Source organism: Eurosta solidaginis, chromosome 4, assembly GCF_040869045.1.
Source record: "Eurosta solidaginis isolate ZX-2024a chromosome 4, ASM4086904v1, whole genome shotgun sequence".
In the NCBI taxonomy this organism is placed as follows: Eukaryota; Metazoa; Arthropoda; class Insecta; order Diptera; family Tephritidae; genus Eurosta; species Eurosta solidaginis.
The window spans coordinates 50,061,312-50,081,035 of record NC_090322.1 but is presented as its reverse complement, the minus strand read 5'-3'; the positions used below and the strand labels follow the sequence as shown (position 1 = coordinate 50,081,035).

At 34.8% G+C, this 19,724-nt stretch overlaps 1 protein-coding gene across 1 annotated transcript in view; it reads left to right on the top strand.

Annotated features, from left to right (window-relative positions):
• The first annotated feature begins 9,858 nt into the window (after positions 1 to 9,858).
• Positions 9,859 to 19,724, top strand: part of Smr (Smrter) — a 512,335-nt gene continuing 502,469 nt past the window's right edge. Inside the window, exon 1 of the mRNA XM_067781478.1 lies at positions 9,859 to 9,946. The gene's annotated coding sequence lies outside the window, so the exon portion shown is untranslated. The remainder of the gene's footprint in view (positions 9,947 to 19,724) is intronic.

The window sequence follows — 19,724 nt, the reverse complement described above, 5'->3', positions numbered from 1 at the left end:
AGCAGTACCAATTCCAAAAACAGGGGTTAGGTTCGAAGCCTCTCTGGAGTAAATGAACGAGGGACAATCCCTCCGCAAAGAGCTACTCCTGAAAATTTTTGATCGATCTGCGAGATTTTGGGGCAAAAACCCAGGATCCTTCCGAAATGGCCAAAACGTTGATTTCCTTAAATACATACAAACAAAACCTTTCCTAAATATTATTTTTTTAAATAGAAAAATCAAGTGATCGGCGTAAGCCTCTACGTATGTATGTATATTAGCTAAAGTAATTATCTAAATTCAGAATGCTTGGAATTGTGCGGAATCTCGTTTCAAATGGCATAAAAGTATAAGCCTATCAAATTGAAAAAACAACTTTAAATATGCTCCAAAATAATTTTCTTTATGTTTTTGATGAGTGTGACGAGGAATTTGAAATTCTTTTTGGGTAATTAATTCAGTTGAGAGCGGCAACGCTGGAGTCCCAGTTCAATGGCTGCGTCCACTGCGATTACGACTGTGGCTACTACGTACTCAATCCAAATATCCTTAAAGGATAAAGATGTTGCAGGGGCGAAAAATAGTGTGAAGCAAATCTACATGGCACACAAATCAATATAGAGACAAAATGTCTCAATTGTGTTGTTAGTGTAGAAATGAGAAAAACTGAATCAAGCATGAAAACAAATACCAGCAGGATGGCCTAGTGGTTAAAGGCTACTGCAGTTTCACCATTCGATTCACGGTTGGAATCCCGGTGAAACCTTTGATAGCATTACAAAAATTGCCTGATGATGATTACGTTGGCGGTTTTCGAAATGGTCCATCGAAATATGCCAGTAAATGTTTCTTTCTTTTCAGTTTCTCTTAGAAAACATAATAATTGAAATTCAATTATTATAAGCCGGTGTTAAGCTCATGAATTCTTAAATATAAGTATAAACTGAACACACCATTAAACAAACATACATAAATATATACAACTGAGCCCGAGTTTACAAAGCTTCTATTTCGCAACGAAGAAGAACTTTACAAAACAAATCTACATGGCACATAAATCAATATAGAGACAAAATGTCTCAATTGTGTTGTTAGTGTTGAAATGAGAAAAACTGAATTAAGCATGAAAACAAATACCAGCAGGATGGCCTAGTGGTTAAAGGCTACTGCAGTTTCACCATGTGATTCACGGTTCGAATCCCGGTGAAACCTTTGATAGCATTACAAAAATTGCCTGATGATGATTACGTTGGCGGTTTTCGAAATGGTCCATCGAAATATGCCAGTAAATGTTTCTTTCTTTTCAGTTTCTCTTAGAAAATATAATAATTGAAATTCAATTATTATAAGCCGGTGTTAAGCTCATGAATTCTTAAATATAAGTATAAACTGAACACACCATTAAACAAACATACATAAATATGTACAACTGAGCCCGAGTTTACAAAGCTTCTATTTCGCAACGAAGAAGAACTTTACAAAAACATATCTACATGGCACACAAATCAATATAGAGACAAAATGTCTCAATTGTTTTGTTAGTGTAGAAATGAGAAAAACTGAATTAAGCATGAAAACAAATACCAGCAGGATGGCCTAGTGGTTAAAGGCTACTGCAGTTTCGCCATGTGATTCACGGTTCGAATCCTGGTGAAACCTTTGATAACATTACAAAAATTGCCTGATGATGATTACGTTGGCGGTTTTCGAAATGGTCCATCGCAATATGCCAGTAAATGTTTCTTTCTTTTCAGTTTCTCTTAGAAAACATATTAATTGAAATTCGATTATTATAAGCCGGTGTTAAGCTCATGGATTCTTAAATATAAGTGTGAAGCAACCTTCACAAAACTCTAGTAGGTCACATTCACCACTCACAATAGCAGGATGTGTTAACTACCACTGTCTGTATTTATTATTTAAGAATTATTTGTACACTTTTTATTCAGCTAATGTGTTCAGAATTTACATTTTTACACCCTAAAACTACAATGTGTGTATTTTGTGTGCTTAATTTATGTTAAAAATTGTGTTAAAGTTTGTTGTGTGGAGAAAGTGACCTCCTAGAATTTTGTGAAGCTCCGCTGCTTTCCACTGAAGTTCGCGCATGCAATATCTCAATCTTAAAATTATATCTGCTTAAAATTTTCTCTGTTGTTGGCTCCCAGGAACGACGAATTGTGGAAAGTAGAGATATACGCCGCCGATAAACGCCATCACCGCCGCCGATTTTGGTCGTTTTTGGCACACCGCCGCCGAATGTCAAAAATATCGGCACGGCGGCGGCGTCCGGTGCGTTACTATATTTTCTATTTGTTTAAGACTGTTTAGGCCATTTATTGTTCATGTCGAAAATTGGTCGGATATGGTCGAAAGTGGTATCAACGGATGCGCAGCACTGCCAGTTATAAGAAACTAAGGCTAACTTTATGACCGAGCGTAATCGCATCACGCGATGCGACGAGAAATGCCCCATCGCTTGTTACATTTTCGCTAGCGTTATCGCTGGCGATTGAGTGTTTATAGTAGAGCGAAATCGCAAGCGATGGAATGCTCAACAATATAACTCAACATCTTTTTATTCACGTTGTGGCAGTGTAGAGAAAGCAACATGTGTACATTAACTCGTAAAATTTTATTATTAGAAAATAGCTATTTGTTACAAAAAAAATATTTAAAAAGTATACATAAGACAAAAAAATATCAAGTGCATCCAATCGCGATTGTGGTAATCTGCATGACGCAAATTCCACAAACACTGATTGTCACATATGTACCTTTTCAATAAAAACATCCATATTGTTTCGCAAATTTCGCTCAACTGAATCAAAATATTCTTTTCGCTTGTAATCGCTCAATTCGCTTTACGCTAAATCGCTTTGTCATAAACATCTCCATATGCACTAATATAATTTATCGCTAACAGTGATTCTCGTCGCATCGCGCGATGCGATTACGCTCGATCGTAAACTTAGCCTAATTGCGAAATTTAACTCTTTCTAACTGTACAAAAGTTATTTAAAAAACAAGCGTTGCTTAACACGGACTTTGCATCACCCAATTCAACAAATTATTAAAATAAAAGTTATATAATAAATTTATATGCTCACTTTGCATATTTAAAAAAAAAATAATAATGAACAATGAATTCAAAAAAAGAAAAATTACCCAAGGCGAACATGTTTTCAAATGGTCCTCAAGTTGTTAAAAAAAGCAAATACCCAAAAAAGGTGCCGATTTTTAAAAAAATTCATATTGCGATTGGCTGTAAGAATAAGCCAAATCAGTGATGCAAAATCTTTTAGTTTCTAGGGGCATAAACACTCCTTTGAAATGAATCTTACCCCATACTTAAATTGAGGATATATGTACGCATGAGAAGGGTTTGAAAAATCACTTGGGCTTACATTCAAACATCTGTTGTTTATTTGCGAAACTACACAATAGCGTCTGAAATGTTAGTTTTGATTTACACACTTCATCCTTCAACACCCAAGTTTCCCGCTTTGACATTTGCTAAAGTTGGCGGCCCTATCCAAAACTAGTCCCTTGGAGTGAATCACATTGATTATAGCCTATCAACCAAGTTTAAATATCACATACACGTTACGGCTCCTTTTACAAATGTGAATAAGTGGGCTCATATATTTACCAGGTGAGGCTTTGTCCTTCGCAAGAACATTAAAAGTGGTGAAGCAAAAGCTTTCCCAAGACAGTCGAACTAATGACCGTGTGTGCTACTACCCTAACGTAGTGAAGAGTCGAACTAGTCTGAAAATTGAAGCTACGCGGTCATCCATAATGAGCTCTTATATCATAAGGCCGGAAAAGAGCAGTTAACATCTTTCAACTTAAAATCGGCCGACTTTCATTCTAAAATATCGTGTTGATTTAACGAAGACTATTGAAATCAATGTTGTGAACACAAACGTCTGCAAACTTTGGTCTACATTTTAAAAATTGTATCCAAGGTCCTTGTAAAATTTTAATTATGTAGATGCGCCGAGGATTATATGGTTTTCACCCATTACGCAATGACATCCACTTAGACTGCTTATGAATTCGAAGGCGGCATCCTTGGCCGAATAGTCACTCCCTAACGTTTGAAGGTGTTTCTATGGTGTAGCTCGGCAGCATAGCGCGACAAAAGCATCCGTTGGAAAGTCTTCGGAGATACACCTACAGCTTCACGGAAAGTGACGTCGACGAAGGTATGAGTTCGAAGTCGCAGTCCTATAGCTTCTGTGCTGGCATATGGTGTGAGGGTTAGGAGGCGTGGTAGCGGCTGGTGGTCGGGATTGCTTCTGTTCTCACATCGGGAATTGTAGCTCTTAAAAACAGCCGAAAAACTGGAGACGCCCTGTGCCACGAGAGGCATGAGTATTAATAGACAATTAATAGCAAGCGTAGGTCGTCTTTGTGTGTGAGCGCCAAGGAGCCACAAATGATTTGAAAAATTTGCAACGGTCTGCGAGATCTTGAGGCAAAAACCCCGGATATTTTCGAAATGGCCAACAAGTTTATTTCCTTAAATACATAAAAACAAAACCTTTCCTAAATATTATTTTTTTAAATAGAAAAATTAATCTTTTTTAAAGTAAGAACACCGGCGCGCCGTACACGTCGCCGCCGATAAAGTGATCGGCGTAAACCTCTAGTGGAAAGATAGCAACAATATCACATAAAGCAACAAAAACTACACATCATAGCATAGTGAAAATAAAAACAAAACAAGCAAAAATATAACAAAACCCAAAAATATAAAAAGGGCAAAATGCTGCAGTGCTTTAAATGAAATTGCTGAAAATAAAATGTAAGTATGTATCCCAACGCAAGAGCTTTACTGTATATATGCATGTATGCACGAGCGTAGTGAGGACAAAAATAAGAGGAGGGATCTAGAATATTGTGGCGAATGTTAGCATCACTATGCTGTTAGTAAATAATCACAACAACAAAAACAGCAAGCTGTCATGTATATTAGGGTGGTTTGATTTGTATGTACGAAAGTTAACCGATATCGCGCCATCGATTTTTCGAGCCTACGAAATTTCATTTTTTTTTCCTTTTTTTCGACTTTGATTTTTAAGGTTTTTTTAATGACCTACTGAAAAAATTGTCATATGTATACACTGTCCGAAGCAAAGATATCCGCTAAAAACGTTGGCGATAACAGTTTTTTGAAAAAACAAATATTTTTTTACATGAAAATTTTACAATCAAATTAAAATTTTTTTAGTAGGACAGGAAAAAACCGTAAAAATCAAAGTCGAAAAAATTAAAGTTCGCAGGCTAGAAAATTATTTGTTTGGGTATGCGTAGTGGAACTTTTTTTCCTGAAGTACTACTCCCAAAGTAGTCTAAATAAATACCATTTTGCAATACTGAATATTAGAGTTATTTATTCGACAGCTCAGCAATGCGAACCTTAGCAGAAGGTGTAAAATAATCGGAATCCCCCAAAATTCGTTACAATATAAAGAAGCCTTAATTTCGATCTGCCGTTCTGGTGTGGTGGTAACGTGCTTACCTATCTCACCGATGACCCTGGGTTAAAGTCCCGGGCAAAGCAACATCAAAAATCTTGAAACAACTGTTTTCAAGCGGAGTCGACGCTTGGAAGTGATTTGGAGTGTACCTACTTCTACCATAAAAAGCTTCTCAATGAAAACACATCTGCCTTGAGGATGCCGTTCCCTGATTTTTGTTGTCCTTGGCTCTACCCGACGCAACACTCCTTGGCTGCAATATGTGCAATCGACAAGGGACTGATATTCGGAGGATAATGCTTACTCACACTTGAGCTGTGAAAACCTACAACATTGTTCCAGCAATATTTGGTAAGGACAACTTTTTAACCAAAGGCAAACATATTATGTGGTATTCTGTATGGTTAACCCTTGCCTACCAGCTTCTTTTACTAATCTGACACTACTTAGCGATAATAATTGCAAACTTTGCAGCCGAAAAATGTATGTAGCTAAATATTGCAAACAAAAAATTCGCAAATATTTCAAATCTGAAAAATTATCATCCGGTTGCAAATGGTCTAGCATCATTGCATTGCATACTTGCGTAGCAAATTTTTTACAATACACTAACAAAATATACAGCTATGCATTTGCTACGTCATTGCAAATATGCAATATGAAAACCGTAGTTAATTTTTCAATATTGAATAGCAAATCACCAACTGAAAATTACTGCAGGGGTATCTATATAAATACGTGCTGTTATAAGTTGATCAGTATTGCTTTAAAAAAAAATTGAATTATTAAGGCTGGGTGCGAGTTTGCCTAAATTTTAGGTACCTAAACTACCTATTTCACTAGAACTTTCTTGCACTGCTAAAAAATCTGTCGAAACTGTCAAGCCAACCTAATATCAACACACGCAAGTCATTTTCTGTCAAAAATGTCTCCTGCACATACAACTTGTATGAGAGCAATCCAAATTGAATTTGCTGCGTGACATTTAGATTTGACGTTTGCACATATGCTTTACATTGTAGCAACGCATGCTTATTTGGGTTAGGGCAAAAAACGCCGGTTGTTTGCGCGCCATAAAAAAACGCAGTGCGGTTTTATTACGTTGGCTTGTGTGTGAGCTCATACGATAGTCTAAATTGTCATTTTTTAAGGAACAATAAGAACATTTTCAAATTTGAATTGTCTATGCGTGCTCCAACAAGAGAAGGGGTTTCTACCGATCGAAGGTATAAATCTTTAGACAACAGTATATATTCTTAGCGTAAATGGTCGTGGATTGGTCACACTCTCAGAAGACCTCCAGTAAATATAGCCAGACAAGCATTGCGATGGATTCCACAAGGAAGCCGACGACCTGGTGGACATGCGAAAACTTGGCGCAGAACTGTGGATAAAGAACTCGAAGACGCAGGATATACGTGGAATGACATCACAAGAACTGCACCTAACAGAATAAGATTTAAGTCGGTGGTCGAGGCCCTATGCTCCAATAGGAGTTGAGGAGGATGATGATGATGATGATGATATATTCTTAACGTTGTTCATTCTACGAAAGGAGATAATATAAGTGAATTGTATGTTAATAAAACTCACTATGTACTTTTCCTCTAAAAAGCTAAATAGGCCCACTTAGCAAAGGATCAAAGTTGGATATGCGAGTTTTAGGAAGCATTTTATACCAAGAGTTGTCAATTGCATAACATCCATATTCTGGGTTGCAGTGACTGAAAATTGTTATAGTTCAGTTTTTAATGAAACATTGAAGATTATAGGAATAATTGAAATTCTGTAACAATTGTCAGCGACTGCGAGCCAGCATTTGAGTGTAAATCTTCACCATAGTTGCAACTAAAGCAGCTGACTCAACATTTGAGAGTGATAAATGATAACTTGGTTGTATTTTAAGTTGTCTTCAACAAATAAGAACATGGGTGCAAAAAAGGAACTTTGCCTAGAACCAATTTCTGTATATTCCTGTTTTAAGAAAACACTTTTTCAAGGTTCGATTCGAGCTCAAAGCCAGAACAATAATTTTTTTCTAATGATAATTATTGTTATTTTTAAATTTTTCTAAATTTAAAAAATCGTATTTTGGATCTATCTGCGCAGCTATGGCAGGTTGTCTGAAAAATTTTCTACTTCTATTCCAAAAACAAAATACAATTTTTCATATTTAGAAAAATTAAAAAATAACAATAATTATCATTGGAAAAAAATTATTGTACTGGCCTTGAGCTCGAATCGAACCTTGAATCATTTATCAATAGGCCGATAAAAACAAAAAAACAATTGAAAACACTTTTTTTTAATATAAACCCATGTTTCATAGAAATAAGTCTTGTGAATCATTATTTTGTTTTGCTCCCGATTTTGAAGCTATACAAGCGATAACGTGGATTTTTTAATTGAGCAAACCTCACTTGAATTAATATTGTCAGGTGCTACAAACCTGATTCAAAATATAGCGGTTGATCACACCATCTTCGTATTGGCATTCTCGTGTAGCACCATCTAAGATTCACATAAAACTGTACCATAATATCCAACCCACTTACCCACACACGCCATAAGATACAAATTATATTAGCAACTTCTAATTAAAACCTAGGGACGCCACTGGTTGCATGTGGGTTTTATATGCACGGCAGCAAACAAACCTCACACAAAAACACAGTATGTATCAGGGATGATAAATGGATTTTTTTATTTTGTACCAAACGATGGAAAAAATGTACCAAATCATCCAAAAATGTACCAAAAGTCTTCTAATGTGAATTTTAACCAAACTAGAGTTATGCTCTGCTTCTTTATCGAAAAACTGTTTTTAGTCAGGAAACTTTCTAAGACAAATAAAACGTGGTATAACAGGGAAATATTATTTATGAAGAAATACTTTTCCAGTAAAAATATTAAAACAAGTTTATCGATTAAATCGTACAAGTATGTACATATATAAATGCATTTCTTTATTGAGTGCCACTAAGGAACATAAAATTAAATTTAAAAAAAAATATAAAAACTGCATTCAATGCGAAAAAAATTTCATAAAAACATTTTAGGTACAAAAGGTTTAGATTCAGATATAAAAGTCGACGAATTGTCGCCTATATCTATACTAATAACTGATGTTTTAATTACTACATTAACAGATCTTCTTTGAACACCTCGTATCTATATTATGAGAACTACTGTTAGTTTATTTCATCAAGTCTTTAGTTTTTATTAAATTCGAAACCGTGTTTATTTGAAATCTATTTCTACACTTCATTTTAATTAAATTTTGTATAGAAAATATCCTTTCTACGTTTGCGGGTGAATGTGGAATCGACAATATGCCTTGAACTATTCTATAAATATTGGAAAACATTGGCGCATTAAAAATTTTTTAACTGATCTTATTTCTTCTCAAAAGTTGCCTATATTTAAATTCTTGAATTTTTTAAGACTCTCATGCTCTGCTAAAGCTCCAAATTCAGAATCAAATTACTCTGTTTTATCAAATTTAGAATAACAATCATTTCTGTACCGAAAAATATTGTGGTCGACAACAAAACAATTTTACCTGAAAGCTCTTTGCGGCTTGGCTTACTGAATTGCTTGATTTATTGTCAACGTGCTCCACAATTTTCGGTGTAGTTTTGGCTAAATTTTCAGCTCGAATATGGGCTTCAGAGCACGCATGTCGTTTGATGAGAGCAAGTCCGCCTAGAAATGAAGAATTGCACAAAATACATTTTTTCCCCTAAATAGATTTGTCCTCTTCCAACCATGGATACATTTCCTTCCACTGCTGCCTAAACGAAATTTATACTTCCCGAAATTTCTTTCGTCCACACTATCTACGTACAAAAACAATTGCGTTTTCTTAATTAGTGACATACTGGTTTGTATATTTATACACTTACGCTGCTGCATGGTTGGAGTCTCCATATTCTTGTTGGTGAGAATTTTTGGATATAAGTGATCTGTATGTACATAAATTCGTTCACATACAAATGTGTAAGCGTATGTGCGTATTTCATGGCTTGCTATTTTGCTAGCGTACATTTTAAAAAATAGCACGAATTAAGGAAAGTTTTGTGAGGTAAAAGAAGACGGATATATTTTTTTCGAAAAATTTTAAATTTTTTTGGACACTCAGAGCTACTTTGCAAAGCTCTTGAAGTGTAGTGCTGTATTTTACAAAAATGGACCAACTATGTCAATGTAGTACCAACGTACTTTCGGGAAGCGAAATGTACCAAAAAAGTACAAATGTACCATGATTATCATCACTGGTATGTATGGAAGTGACTTGTACACTTATGTGTGGGTCGTTTTGCCGGTGGAACAAGTCAACGTTGTCGTCGTCGTCAGTTGTAAAGTTGTTGCGACGGATGAGCGCGCATTTTGTTCGTTGTCGCTCTCGCCTTTCCACACTCCAGTAATTATGATGCCGAAATTCGTAGTGAAAAAGGAACAAAATTATAAAATAGGTACGAAATCAAATTTCGACATGAAAATAACTGTGCTGAATCGTAACACACGATCACAAAGCAGCAACGACATAAAAGAAAGTTCTTGATACGACGACGGTCGTAAATAACAAGCAAATCTTTTTTTTGGAATTATAACTCCTTTTAGAACCAAAGTACGTTGGATCATACTTTTAAGCCATAAAAGATAAGAAATTGTCGAATTTGTTGTAATAAATAACATATTCTGAATTCAACAATTAAGTTCAGTTACTCTTTCTCGTATGTCATCTTGCCAAATACGATGAAGTTGTACTATAATGTAAACCAAAATCTACGCTACTATGTGCCGTTGTCAATTTGTCTGCAGGGCATATTCATCCCGGCTAGAAAATCTGTACATGCCTCCAGATTGGAATTTAAGTGTTTGTAGGGTTCTTATTATCTTTATTCAACTTTGTATTTTAGTTACTTTGAACCTTTTAATTTTTAAATGTATTATCAATATTTTAAGTTTCAATATTGATTTTCAATTTTCAAAAATATTGATGATTGTAAAAAAATAAAAAAAATATAGACGCATACTTTTAGGCGAGTTTAAAAAATATAATTTAAATTTTTATTATAAAATAAAAACGTAGTTTCAATTACTACATTGGCGATCAGCCAGTCTGTGAAACAAAAACATTGCAGTGCAGTTAAATTTTTGCATTTTAACAAATCACAATAAGATACAAAAAAATACGTGAAAAGAACGAACAATACCAATACCAGTGCGATATTTGTAAAAAATTTTTTTAAAACAAAGTCGGTTTTAAGTAGACATAAACTATATAATAGCGGAGAAAAGGCCAATAAATGTGATCTTTGTGATAAGCGATTTATATATGCTGCGTACTTAAACCAGCATATGCGTACTCATACCGGTGAAAAACAATATAAATGCAAATATTACAAAAAAGTGCACTCAATCCGCATTTACGTCTACATCTGGGTGATAGTATACACAGATGTAAGTTTTGTCCCTTAGCCTTTCGTTTGGCTTCGTAGCTACGGTTACACTCAACTACACATAAAGACGAAGATCCAGAGACGCATGAACAAAATATGGCAGCTTTAAAGGGAAGAAGAAGAGGTTAAATTGAAAGTATATAAAACAAAAATATGATTTATAAATCTTGAATACTATATGAAGTAAATAAAGAGATTGTTTAGCTGAAGTGATAAGATATTGAGGAATTAAAGCCAGAAGATAAGGAGTTGGAAGATTTATTTGACAGTTACTTTGATCCAATAAGCTAAATGTAAAATCAACAAATTCCACTGTGAAATTATCAACAGCCAACACAATTTAAAAGTACTCAAGTGGCGTCAAAACATTATCATCAAACCAATTTCAAACAATTGCTACCGTACATCATCATCATTCATAGGCAAAACCTTCAAACGTTTAAAAAACAACCAAAGGAATTATTATCCTCGAATAACTTAAAGAAGCAGTAGCAACGGGAACAACTGCAAACACAACACCATCAAAAGCCATTGCATAAGTATCAGTTACGGCAACAAACTAAATATTCGCAAGTATTTGAATAAAAATATCATCTTTTATGTATGTATACTAAAATATAGATATATTATTATTATTATTATTGTAAACTCTCTTTTCATAGAATTACTAGTTAATTTTACTGGTTTGCTAGTGAACTCTCTTCATTTAATTCAATAATGTTTCGTTCACCACAACATAATACACAAACATCTACACTTTCTAATAAACTAAATGATTCATTTATAAATACACCAAATGACACTCCTCAACAACAAATTACAAATCCATATACAAATGTTACTCAAAATGAAATTTTGGCAGTTTCAGTAAAACTACCACAATTTTGGACTAATTATCCGGAAGCATGGTTTATTCATGCCGAAACACAATTTAGTACTAAAAACATTACACAAGAAAACACTAAATACGAACACATCATTACAGCACTTCCGCAGGAAGTGATAATAACTATTTTGGATTTTATCCAAAATCCTCCATTAATAACAAATTTACTGAACTTAAAAAAGTTTTGATAGAAAGACACTCACTTAGCGAAAATTCGAAACTTGATAAAATTTTAAATGATTCTGAGATGGGTGATCGTAAGCCATCAGAATTTTATCGTTCATTAATTATATGAGCCGGATCAAATTTTAGTGAAAATATTTTAAAGAAAATTTGGATGCGTAAACTTCCTAAAAATTTGAGTATGATTTTGGCTAGTTCGAGTTCTAATAATATTACCGAATTAACAAAATTAGCAGATAATATTTGGGAAGTGATAAACAAAAATGAAGTATTTTCGGTTAATAATTTTTCGGATACAAAAGCACAAAATTCTGTTGTTGAAAACTTGGTTAAAACCACTTCTTTAATGTGTGAAAATTTTCAGAAACTTTCTCTGGAGTTAGCTGAAATTAAAACAGAAATGTATCGGAATCAATCTAGGTCGCGTTCCAATTCTAGGAACTATTTTAGAAATTCTTTTAGGCGTCGTTCTAGCTCGCGTAATAATCCAAATTGGTCGTGTAGATTTCACTACAAATTTGGAAATTATGCTAGAAGTTGTGAACAACCTTGTATAAAAAAACTTGTTATAACAAAAAACAAAGATTCAGCAAACAAAATTCTTCCGATGTTGCAGCGACGAACAATGGAAATTTAGAATATTCGAAGCGTCGCTTATTTATTTTTGACAGAGAAAACAAACAAAATTTTTTAATTGATAGTGGAGCAGAAATTTCGGTATTACCCGCGTCTAAATTTCCTCATACGAAACGTTCAGACATAATTCTCACTGCAGCTAATGGATCAACAATTGCCACTTACGGGAAAAGGCTTTTAAACGTAAATTTGGGTTTAAGACGTGAATTTCCCTTTACATTGTTGATTGCGGATATAGCCAAGCCAATAATTGGCGCTGATTTTCTTTGTAAATATGGTCTTCTTATAGACATTAAACATAAACGTTTAGTAGATCCATTAACCAATTTCTCAGTTAATACAGTATCTTACTTTTGTGATATTCCATTACCCAAATTATTTGTGATTGAAAATAAATTTACAAAATTATTAAAAGAGTTTCCGTCACTTATTTCAGAGCCAGATTATACTAAACCTGTTAAACATATGTACAACAGTACATCGACTTGTAACAGAAGGTAGTCTTCCATTTTCTAAGCCCAGGCGCTTAGATCCGGTAAAATACAAAGTCGCGAAAACGGAGTTTGATTTCTTAGTTAAAACAGGCATTTGTCGGCCTTCAAATTCTTCAGTAGCATCACCACTTCACCTTGTACCTAAAAAATAGTTGAATGATTGGCGTCCATGTGGTGATTTTAGAAGATTGAATATTGTAACTGTTCCCGATCGTTATCCCTTACCTCACATTCAAGATTTTAATATGAACCTTCATAATAAAAATATATTTTCAAAATTAGATTTAGTTAGGGCATATCACCAAATTCCTATGGCTGAAGAAGATATTTACAAAACTGCTATTACAACTCCTTTCGGTATGTTTGAATTCATGTGAATGCCTTTCGGACTTAGAAATTCTGCACAAACCTTTCAACGATTCATAAATGAGGTAGTAGGTGACTTAGATTTTGTATATGCTTACATCGACGACTTACTTATTGCAAGTACAGACGAAGAACAACATTTAAAAGATTTACGTATCCTTTTTCAACGCCTTACAGAGTACGGTTTAAACATTAAACCAAGTAAATGTACTTTTGGTGTACCTAGTATCGATTTTTTAGGACATAACATTTCTGGAAGAGGTATTCGACCTTCCGATGAAAAGGTATCAGCTATTCGCAATTTCGAACGTCCAAAATCAGTTAAGCAGGCACAGAAATTTATTGGTATGGTAAATTATTATCATAGATACATTCCAAAACTAGCAGAATTTACAAACAAAATTTATTATCTAATTAACAAAGTAAATAAGAAACGTGACAAAACTTTGGTATGGGATGAGAATTCGAATGAAGCTTTTGAATGCATTAAAGATAAATTAGCATCTACGATATTGTTAAATCATTTTAACAAAGATGCTAAATTATCTTTAACAGTAGATATATCTAACACAGCGACTGGGGGCGTTATACAACAAAATTACAATAATAAAATTGAGCCCATTGCATTCTTTTCTAAAAAACTTTCTCCAACTAAAATTAAGTATAGTGCTTTTGATAGGGAATTATTGGCGATTTATTTAAATATAAAACATTTTAGATATCTTTTGGAAGGACGACAATTTACAGTTTATACGGACCATAAACCTTTGACTACTGCTTTAAATTCAAAAACAGAACGAAGTCCTAGACAAACGAGACACTTGGAATCTATAGCACAATTTACTGATGACATACAATACATTAAAGGAGAAGCCAATGTTGTAGCAGATACGCTATCTAGAGCTTTTGAGGTTAATGCAATATATAATACAGAACTGAATTTTAAAATTTTACAAACTGAACAACAAAAAGATGATGACTTAAATCAACTTGTATCTGATTCTCAATATCTAAATTTAAAGTTAATTAATATTCCGATTTTAAATTTTAATATTTGGTGTGAAATTTCAGGAGAAACTCCTAGGCCATTTGTACCGAGTAATTTGCGAAAGACAGTATTTGATATTTTACATGGAATAGCACATCCGGGTACAAGAGCTACACGACGGCTCATAGTTAAAAAATATTATTGGCCTAATATGAATAAGGATATTAATATTTGGTCAAAAGAGTGTCTTAATTGTCAAAAGTCTAATGTTTATCGTCATACAAAATCCCCTGTTGTCAAAATTCAAATTCCCAAGAATAGATTTGAACACATCCATTTAGATATAGTTGGACCATTACCTATTTCAAAAGGACATCGCTATATTTTAACGATTATTGAAAGATTTACCCGCTGGCCTGAGGCATATGCATTAAAAGATATTTCAGCAACTACAATTGCAAATAAGTTTTTTAGAGAATATATTTCTCGGTTTGGAGTTCCGTTAAAGATAACAACTGATCAAGGTAGTCAATTTACATCGAAATTGTTTTCAGAGTTAACTAAATTACTTGGTAGTCACCAAGTTACAACATCCGCATATCACCCTCAAGGAAATGGTATGGTTGAAAGGTTTCATAGACAATTAAAGACTACTATAATAGCTAGAGAGGACACAAATAATTGGTATGACGAGTTACCTGTCATATTACTTGGTTTGCGATCTATTTACAAAGAAGATATTTCGGCTACACCAGCGGAAATGGTTTTCGGTCAGAATTTACGTTTGCCAGGGGAACTTGTTGTGCCATCAGCTAAAAATTTCTCATCAACTGAAGTTTTAAGTAATTTACGTGAACATTTTCGAAATGTTAGATCAAATTTAAGTCATCATAAAGATGCTGATACTGGAATTTATGTTCCAAAAGATCTTCAAACTTGTAAATTTGCATTCGTTCGAGTCATTAATAAACATTCATTACAACAACCATATGAAGGCCCTTACAAAATTGTGGAAAAAGACCAAAAATGTTTTAAACTTGAAATAGATAATAATATTAAAACTATTCCTATTGATAGATTAAAACCTGCAATAATTGAGACAACAGACACAAACAACACCAAGAATTTACATAAAAAGAGAGTTACATTCAATTTGTTTAATGATAAATTTTCTTGAAGGGGGAGTAATGTAGGGTTCTTATTATCTTTATTTAACTTTGTATTTTAGTTACTTTGAACTTTTTAATTTTTAAATGTATTATCAATATTTTAAGTTTCAATATTGATTTTCAATTTTCAAAAATATTGATGATTGTAAAAAAATAAAAAACATATAGACGCATACTTTTAGGCGAGTTTAAAAAATATAATTTAAATTTTTATTATAAAATAAAAACGTAGTTTCAATTACTACAGTGTTCTCCAGGGTTTTGTGCGAAAAGACTGAAGTCGAAAGTTAGTGAACTGATTGGACCTTACCAGTGTAGATTCAGTCCTGGTAAATCTACCATCGACTAAGTCTTCACCATATGTCAGATCGTAGAAAAGACTGACGGTAAAAGATCGGCATGCACCATCTATTTGTTGACTTCTGCTGGTTGTATGATGATATGTCCGAGTTACTCTTACGACGAAGGACTTCTTTGGACTGATTATGCTTTTGAAAAGTAAAAGTCTCCCTAGATAAATAAAAGTCGCGCTCTATGAGTCCCTCATTTTTGATGTTGTACGACTTAAAACGATTAACGTATGGATGGTATTTGCAGTGTTTAAGAGCACAATCCTCTGGAATATTTATGATCCTGTTCGTGATGCCGACAGCGGGTATCGAAGAAGGTTAACAAGTAAAAGTTCAAAGGCTACGCTGGCTAGATTCCCTGTAGTAATATAAGCTAACTATAAATTAACCATAAATTGGTATCATACAACTCAAATAAATTACTGCCATAATTTGCATAACAAACAGTGAGCGATGGTTATTTCTATGGCAAAGTTGCATGGCTTGGCAACTAGTTTATATTTAACTAACTTTTTTCTGTAAGACCGAATTATGCGAATGAATAAGCACGATTCGGCTCAGAAAGTATTCGAATTTCGCATATGGTGTTTGTAGTTACCTTTTACCTGGTTTTTATGATCGTTTCTCTAACGATTAAATGTACCGCAAATTGAGTAACACGTAGCACTTCAACAAAAAGTGTCGGTAACAAAATAAACGCAACCGCTGAAACCACAGGAAATAAAAAGGACCATTTGCGATGCAAATACAATAATCTGGCAGCCGTTGTCATCGTCATCATCGCCGTCCGGTTTGTACGTACATATGTATGTATATACGACTGTGCGCATAAATATATGTATGTACGTCTGGTTTTATTTGTATTTGATATAAATTGCAGATGAGGTGAATAAAATAAATTGCGCTACGTTGCCAAGTTTCACTTACGTCGACTGCTTTGTTGTTGTCGGTGTTGTTGTTACTATTTCTTGTGTTTAGTTTAACCAGGTTTAGCGCCGCTCCTCTCATCATACTTTTAATCGTGTACTGTGTACTTGTACTTCCTTTCTAACTAGTGATGAATAAAACCGGAGAACCGGACACACCGAGTTGGGTATTCAATGATTGGACAGATATGGTTTTTACAAGAATTGAAATTGTTTCTGAAATTGGGTATGTAGCAAGATTAGCAAATCGACAACCAAAGAATGCTTTTAGCAAAAAACGAGCGAAAAATACGTTAAAAGGCTCAAAAAATGTCCGTTGGAGGCGGTGTTCGATCTGGCCCCTCCAAATTACCACACAGTTGGTTATAGGTCCAGGAGTGACTTTCCATTTATCTCTCCGAGGGTTGTTCTATCAGTATTATACCTCCGTAGTCCATCGCGTAGCAATCATATGTGCACAGCGGGGCTTTAAACATTCGAAAAACCGTACTAAGGCTCGGTTTTTCAATGTGAGTTTAAACTACAGTTAAAGTTGACTAGAGTTTAACTTTGCCCTTTTGGGCGTTTAATCGAATGTAATCCAAAAAATGGCAAGGTTAAACTCTAGCCAACTTTAACTGGCTTTTTACTCGCACTGAAAAACCGAACATAAGTAAATGATTTTTTAGAAACAACCTAAATCAGATTAGAACGAAATTCTTCCAAACTAAAAAAGTCCCCAAACACTTACATATATGGTAGCCTTGAAGCCCGAATCGAAACTTAGCTGAATATGCGTTCAAACACGAACATTTATCAACCGCAAGTATGAGCCGTAAGCCGGTGTGGTTCCCAGTACTAATGGCGTGGAGGAAAACGAACAGGCACACTGGCTAGCTATGTAGATAAGAAGCAGCTGTCCTTACACGCAACAAATCCCACAGCAAGTTAAGGGGTCTAAAATATTTCCGCGGAAGGCACACCTGTCGTTAGACGAAGAAAAAGGTGCTAGTCAAAATACTACCCACATCCACAACACTCTCCTTCGGGGAGGACATAAAGTGAGCTATGAACCTATGACAGCAGAATTCAAATTTTTTCTGAGAAATATCATTCCATTAAGTAACACCCGGTTTCGGTTCGAACCGAAATTTGCGAAACCGGATCTCTTATTACCCCAAACCAGACATCACTACCTAGTATTAATATGTAATATGTAGCTGTGGGCCACTCGGCTACCTGGAGCACATGGTTGGTTGGGCTAGTAGGCAAAAATTAAAAACTCGTGGAGCGAGCGGAAAACAGTCGTTACAATTTAGCTCATTGTTGGCAAACTTTCATCTTTTTTAACTTCTTACTTTTTTGTTGGTATTTTTTTCCTGTTGTTATTGTTTCGAGTAGGCGAAATTCATTTTGTACTTGAATTGAATTAAATTTTTTGTTAGAAAATTTTACACAATTCACCACTTGGCAGTGAACTTTGCTGTTTTAGTGAGAAATGTGCGCTCGTGCCCTGAAATGTCGTGTCGGGCTCGTAGCAAAAGGGGTAAGGAACGAGGGATTTATATCCCGCAAAGGGCTGCCCATATCCACAACAATCCTCTTTACCTTCAGGAAGTATTTCTGGGGTGACTCCAAGTTCCTTAAAAAACTCACAAAAATGCGTAGTTGATGTCTTAAAAAGTTCGAAGTGGTCATATCAAATCGCTCCAGATAAACGAAGGATGCGAACCGAATATTTATCGATAACCCCCAAAACCGTCGGGGAGTGCTTTATCGCTAGTACAGTGAAAAGAACAATGGGCCGGTGGTATGGTAGATGGTTTCCTAGTGCACCTTGGCATTTGTTTGGCAAATTCTTCACTAAATAGATTGGTAACCGTGGAACGTTTCGCAACAATACCATGCTAAAAAAATCTAAGGCGCGATAACCTCCGAAGAGACCTAAGGCCGAGCTTCTCTTCCAATTTGCGTCGTGCTCCTCTTGATTTTCCCTACAAATTGGCCGGACGGAACCTACATGTTTTATGCCGACTCCGAACGGCATTTGCAAGGCAGATGAGTTTTCAATCAATACCATGCTGCTTAGCGAAAATTAGGCTTTTGACTGGAAGGTCTATCTTGTGCGTTTTTAATGCATTCAGGTGAGTTTTGATATAGGCTGTATTTGCAAACATCACTCTTATATCCACATTTGCAAATTGGAGTTATCGATGCAAGTTGTCAGGCATCAATAAACACCTCGCGGGGAAGTGAACTATTTAAAAGTATCTCATGAGGCAAAACTAAGCCCGGACATGCTTTAAACAACGCAGTCGAGAGGCCATCTGTATCTGACTTATTCGATCGTTTTAATCTAGAAACTGTGAAACCAAATCGGGGGATTTTGCCCCTTTTGTGGGATGTTTTTTTTATCAAACATTGGCTAAAAGGGATATCCGCAGGTCAGTTGACACACAAAAATAATTAATTACTTCCCATTTACTCGTTCAAGGCTACTTGAATTAAATCGAAACATTTAGCCCTTTCAAGTCGGATATGAACACGGCTCTACGAAAGTGTTCCGAATATATTTATTTGAATGAAAGAGTTTGGGCCATGGCTGCTGCCAGTGGGAGATGATCTCAAAGCATTTAATAAGACATGAGGCTTAAGCTGTCAGTAGGCCAAATCGGGGATGCTGAGGTTCAGAGAATCATAAAAACATAAAAAAAAAATTCTGCTGGTTCATCGTAGAAGATACGTAATATGTGGAGTTCCAACACGTTAAATCAGACTATGTACGTTTATGAAATTACATCCTTTTTTCTA